This window comes from Nuphar pumila, chromosome 7 (genome assembly GCF_984573655.1).
Source record: "Nuphar pumila chromosome 7, dmNupPumi1.hap1.1, whole genome shotgun sequence".
In the NCBI taxonomy this organism is placed as follows: Eukaryota; Viridiplantae; Streptophyta; class Magnoliopsida; order Nymphaeales; family Nymphaeaceae; genus Nuphar; species Nuphar pumila.
In genome coordinates, this window is record NC_143255.1 from 39,340,539 (window position 1) to 39,346,432 (window position 5,894).

A 5,894-nucleotide genomic window follows, 5' to 3' on the forward strand; every position below is an offset into this window, starting at 1 on the left:
TGACGTCGTCAGAGTTTTTTTGTGAAGTTGCTTGCTCCTACCACTCGCATCAAGAGCCGTGGTTATGCAATCAATGGACGGTGGGGATGTTATAATACTAACGGGTAGTGATTTGGCTGATCACTGTATCCAACATGAGCGTCGTAAGTGTTGATGGGTTACCAAGAGTCGTCCATCGCCCCGGTAGAGCGGATAGTAGGGCTGGTAAACGAACTGAGCAGCTCGTGACTCGGCTCGGCTCGGCTCAGAGGCATGGTTGCTCAAGTTTTAGCCGTTCATATCATCTAGTGCATGTTGACTCCCAGTAACAACCATAAGGCCCATCTTGCACAAAATCCAAGAGATTTGGATGCCGGTCATCACATGATGCTAATATGGCTGGTAAATGAACCGAGCAGCTCGTGGCCCAAATCAGTTTGACTGGCCTGAAACACATTCATGATTCATCAAGTCAAGCCAAGCCACGAGCAACTCGTATGGTGCAACTAAACTGAGCATGAATGAGCTTATATAGGACTTATGTATTGTACATGTTTTTGGTAACTCGGATGGAGGATTATGTGCAATCTAATTACACACTTTTAGTGTGCTGCTGCATCTAACCATCATCCATCTTGGGTATAGCCTGTCAGATGTGGAGATCAACGGTAGATGGTGAGGTGATCAGGTACGGCGGCATACTTAAAATGTGTTACAGGTTTCATTTTCACTATGTGGTATGTACTTCATGATTTTATTTTTGTTTTATTTAACGAGGTAGATTATAACTCGTACTCGTACTCGTACAAGCTCAAGTTTGGCTTGCTACAATACATCATTTAAGTCGTTTACCAGCTGTTTTTTTACAGGCAAGCTGGAGTTAGTCCTAGCCCCACCAGTTATACAAAGTAACATTGGGATTTGAACCTGCAATTTCCCAACACAAGGTGACTTGCACTAAGAGCTCCTACCAGTTGTTGCTCTCATGTCCTTCTAACAGTGCTCTTGATGAGTACTTCCATCAAGGAAGGTTTCTTATTTGGTTTTGGCCTTGCAGCAAAGAATACATTGTCCTTCAACTTGAAAGTCTGAAGCCAAAGCACCTAACCAGGTGTGATGAGCCCTTATATTTCTTGCAGTGTTTTTTCGATATAGCATGAATAAATTACATCAACTTCTGATCATCAGGTTTCTGGCTACCATCAGGGGCTCCGCTTGTATGGTAGGAGCAGTTAGTGCCTGTCACCTTGTGTCGGGATGTTGCAAGTTCAAAACCCAACGGTATGGTTGTGTATTATGGGTGGAAGTCTGCCTAACCCCAACTTGCCTATAAAAAAAATATCAAGTTTCTGGCTAGTGAAAACCCTGAAGGTTCTTCTCCTTGCTCCTAGCTTATGGTGGATTTTAAACTCATGCCCTCTCATCAACTTGGTAATGTTTACAAGTTGCCTCTATTAACGAGTAGAGCCCTCTAGCATACTCGAGTTCTGATGCAGAGCAGGACCCGATTGAATCCATACCACATGACCCAGGCGTGGTACGGATGCCCGATCCACCACAAGTGATAAACAATCAGACCCACGTGTCCGACCCAATCGTAGGTACGGTGCCGCAATGCAGGGTTGTGCCCCTGTGTACCTACTCCCGACATGAAACAATTTGAACGTCACAGATCCAGTAGCAGACTGAAGCTGACCCGGATCGTGACTCGGGTCCAAGGCTGGACCCGCGACCCAAATCCAACAACAGCCTTTAAAAACCCTCTCCTAGGGTTGTGTGGGGCAGAGAGTATTGATTTTTTGCAGCAACCGTATTGTTTTCAGGAGTTCCTTTCTTTACCTATTGTTTGTTCCCTTTTTGCATTGCTTTATTCAGTTTTTTATCATTCAGCCCATTGTTATTTGTTCATTTGAATTCATTATTGCAATAAAAGAAAACAAGCTCTATCGATTACCGGTGGGGCATTCTTCTCCATTTTTGTGCATCACACGACCGTAAGGGTTGGGTCACCACATTCAGCCGACACGTGCTACGCAACCAACACTCTCACTGCATCAAAGTGGTATCAGAGCCAGCACCTCTTCCTTCGTCAGTGATATGGTTTCAGAGGTGAGGGACGATCCGGTGACGGAAAACATGCAGGAGGATGCCGGCAACGCATACCCAATATTGCGGATGATAGAAATGATGACAAAAATGCAAGAAAACATGTTGCGTATCAGTCGCGACGTGGCGAGCATATCACGGCGACTAGATGGGGTCAAAAATCGGGTTGCGATGATCGAGTCACTGGTAGAGCCACACACGACGTCTACACAACAAATGAATACAAGAGGGAGCAATGATGTTGTCATCCTCATTGAAGTTGCGACTACTGATCCAACCCTACAAGTCCTTCAGTCTGTCATGCCATCGGAAAACACAGGGAGGGATCTATGTAGGGATGCCGACCTCGTGATGCCCCACCCAGGGGTACTGACGTTGACCCGTGGCGCGACTGCCACTCGGGTGGGGGAAGAAGGACTTCCCAGCGGTAGTATGGGTGCACCATCCTGGCACCGACCCACGCAGTAGGGGTTGCATGCCGGGCACGGTCTGCGTGGTCTGAGCGTGATGCCGAATCAGGTAGCCAACGTGCCAACCTCAGCCCAGGCTGGGGTGGATCTGTCGACCTTCCCAACGTCTGTGCGCGGGAGTGCTGTCGTAGCCCACTCGCAGGCTAAGGGGACTGATCCCCTGTGGATCAGACTTGACCTCTCAGGGTTCGATCATGAGCCCACGTTAATAGGGCCCATACTCGGTCACCTAGGACCACCTTTTGGGTTCTCGAGAGCGGGTCCGGGACTAGCAGCCCCATACCCATCCTATCCAATTGAGTTTGGTTCGCAGTTCACTCTGAATCTGACCCAACCTGTAATTTTTGAACCCCAAAATGGATCATGTACCGACCCAAACTTGTATCAAACCTAGACAGAGCTTCAACTTGATTTTGAGCCGGGTCAAAACCAGACCCATAATCATGTGGATCGAGTTCAAACCAAGCCTTTTATCCCTACAACTCGATCCCCGATCCAACCTATCCAAATTTGGGTCAGACGAGTAGTTTGGGATTAGGTTCGATCCATATCCAGTCGGGTGAATCACCTCAGTCCTATACCAATCCAACCCAATACTCGAACCCGAACCAACCCATTAACCCCTTACTGACTCAAAACCCAATACCTCACCCGATCCAACATCACTATCATAATCCAAACTTGTATTACCTTGTTCCTACTCACTTAGAGCCTGAGACCCAACAAACTCGTCCACCTTTAGTAGGACCTCCTTACATACAGGTGCAACAACGTCAGCCACAAATGGCCCCCACCCGCGGGCAAGCCAGAACGCTGCAGAATCAGCAAGGACTAGCGCGACCTGAGCGTCGACCACCCATCAGTGGAGTTCGTCAGCACTAGCATCTAGGCGACCAGTACCGCACTGAGGGCGATGAAGCAGTATGGGACAACGATGCTCTCTCAAACGAGTATCTTGCAGGAATGGTGGAGACTCGTCAGCAAAGAGCACCAGAGCATCCCTCCACTTACGGGGTGAAGCTGGACCTTCCGGAGTTTGCAGAGCGGTTCGATGTAGAGCAGTTCTTTGATTGGTCTTATACCGTGTAATTCTTTTTTGACTACCACACTGTCGTTGAGCACCGTAATGTCTCTCTAAAGTCCACTCGGCTGAAAGGCCTAGCACAAACATGGTGGGTTTAGCTGCAGAGGTCGAGAGAGCGGCAAAGACTAGAGCACGTACAATCGTGGGAGGAGATACATAGATTAATGCAGTCAAAATTTGTGCCTTCAGATCACGTAGAGAGAGCCTATAAAGAGTACTTGACCCTGTGTCAAGGCACCTGAACTGTGGCGAAGTACACTACTGAGTTCCATTATCTTTTCCTACGTGTGTAGATCGAGGAAACCGCTCGCCAACAGGTCACGAGGTACATTTCTGGTCTTTGTCCTGCTATTTCTGATGATTTTAGTTGTATCACAGTTGAGACATTAGATCAGGCAAACAATTATGCCATGAACATCAAGGAAAAGTTGAAAAGGAGGCAAAAATATAGGACCTTCCGTAGTGAACAGTCCAGTCAACCTAAGTCAAGTTTCCCAACCAGGGGAGCAAGCTCCCCTAGGAAGGAGGACCCAAAGCCTAGAGCAGACCTTAGTAAACCCGACCAGTCAGGACCCGCATACAATACCCAGTCCAAAGCCAAACCTAGTGAGTTGACCATTCGTTGTTTTAGGTGTCAAGAGTTAGGACATGTCGCGTCTAAGTGTCCCACTGTGAGCAAGAACACCCGTCTCGTCGAGGGTATTGGGGAGTCAACATCTAAGAGTGAGAGTGAGTCATTGAATGAGGGCGAGGATGGGAGGGAAGTCGTAGAGTTTGATGGCAATGCAGAGAATTTATTGTTCATTTGTCATGTTTTGACTGCACCCCGTGAGTTGACCCCTGCAAAATGGTTGCAGAACAACATTTTTAGAACCTGGTGCAACTGTGAGGGTCATGCATGTGATGTTATTATCGACACTGGTGCATGTAAGAATATGGTGTTCGAGAGTGTCGTATCTACCTTGAACCTAAAAACTGAAAAATTATCCCAACCATACAAGATGACGTGGTTCAAGAAAGGAAACGAGGTTTCCATCACCTAGTGTTGTTTAGTTTGGTTCTCTATGGGGGAGCATTACCACGACAAGGTGTGGTGTGATGTAGCCCCCATGAGTGTGTGTCACATTCTTTTGGTCGTCCCTGGTAGTTTGATTGTAAAACAATTCACGATGGGCGCAAGAACACATACTCTTTTCTTTTTAAGGGTCATAAAATAGTCCTTCCCTATCATGAAAATCGATTTTCCCACTATGGATAAGCCTGAGCGAGTCCCCATGCTCGCAGGCCTCTCATACCGGTCCTTCTTAAGCCATTGTCAGGAAGATGGCTATTGTTATGCCCTGGTGGTTAAGTCGTTGATGAGTACGTCTTTGTTTGTTCCCGCGGATGTCGCTCCTCTTATTGAGGAGTTTCGAGACATTATGGTGGATGACTTGTCTAATGGTTTGCCTTCGATGAGGGTGGTCCAACACGCCATTGATTTTATGCCGGGATCGAGTCTCCCTAACCTCCCCCCATATCGCATGAACTCATCCGAGCATGCCGAGTTGTTGAGCCAGGTTCAGGAGTTACTGCAAAAGGGCTTTATTTGTGAGAGTGTGAGCCCTTATGCAGTACTCGCCTTGCTCACTCCTAAGAAAGATGGGTCCATGCGCATGTGTGTTGATAGTCGTACGATCAATCGCATCACAGTCAAATACTGTTTTTCCATCCCTCATTTGGACGATATGTTTGATATGTTGTCTGGTGCCTCCATTTTCTCCAAAATAGATTTAAAAAGTGGATATCACCAGATTCGTATCCGAGAGGGGGATGAGTGGAAGATGGCATTCAAGACACGTGATGGGTTGTATGAGTGGTTAGTCATGTCATTTGGGTTATCTAATGCCCCAAGTATTTTCATGAATATGATGACCCAAGTGTAACGCCCCAAAAATCCAGGACTTGTAACTTTTAGAATAGTTTAGAAAGCTTTAAAAGCATACGATTATCAGAGTTTAAATAGTACTTCAGCGGAAAATGATATTTTTAAAACTACAAGTCAATGGACCTTGAGCGCATTACAGCGTAAACTTTCCTTTGTCGAATTCCGCACAACTATTGAAATCAAATGGTTTCGAAATGCAGTTTCAATAATTGAAAATTTGTTCATGGGATTTCACAACTCATTATATTTGTTAAAACCAAAAAGAAGTTTATTAAAACAGTTTTAGTAACTCAAGGTTTAATTAAAAGAGAAATTTTGAAATACACTT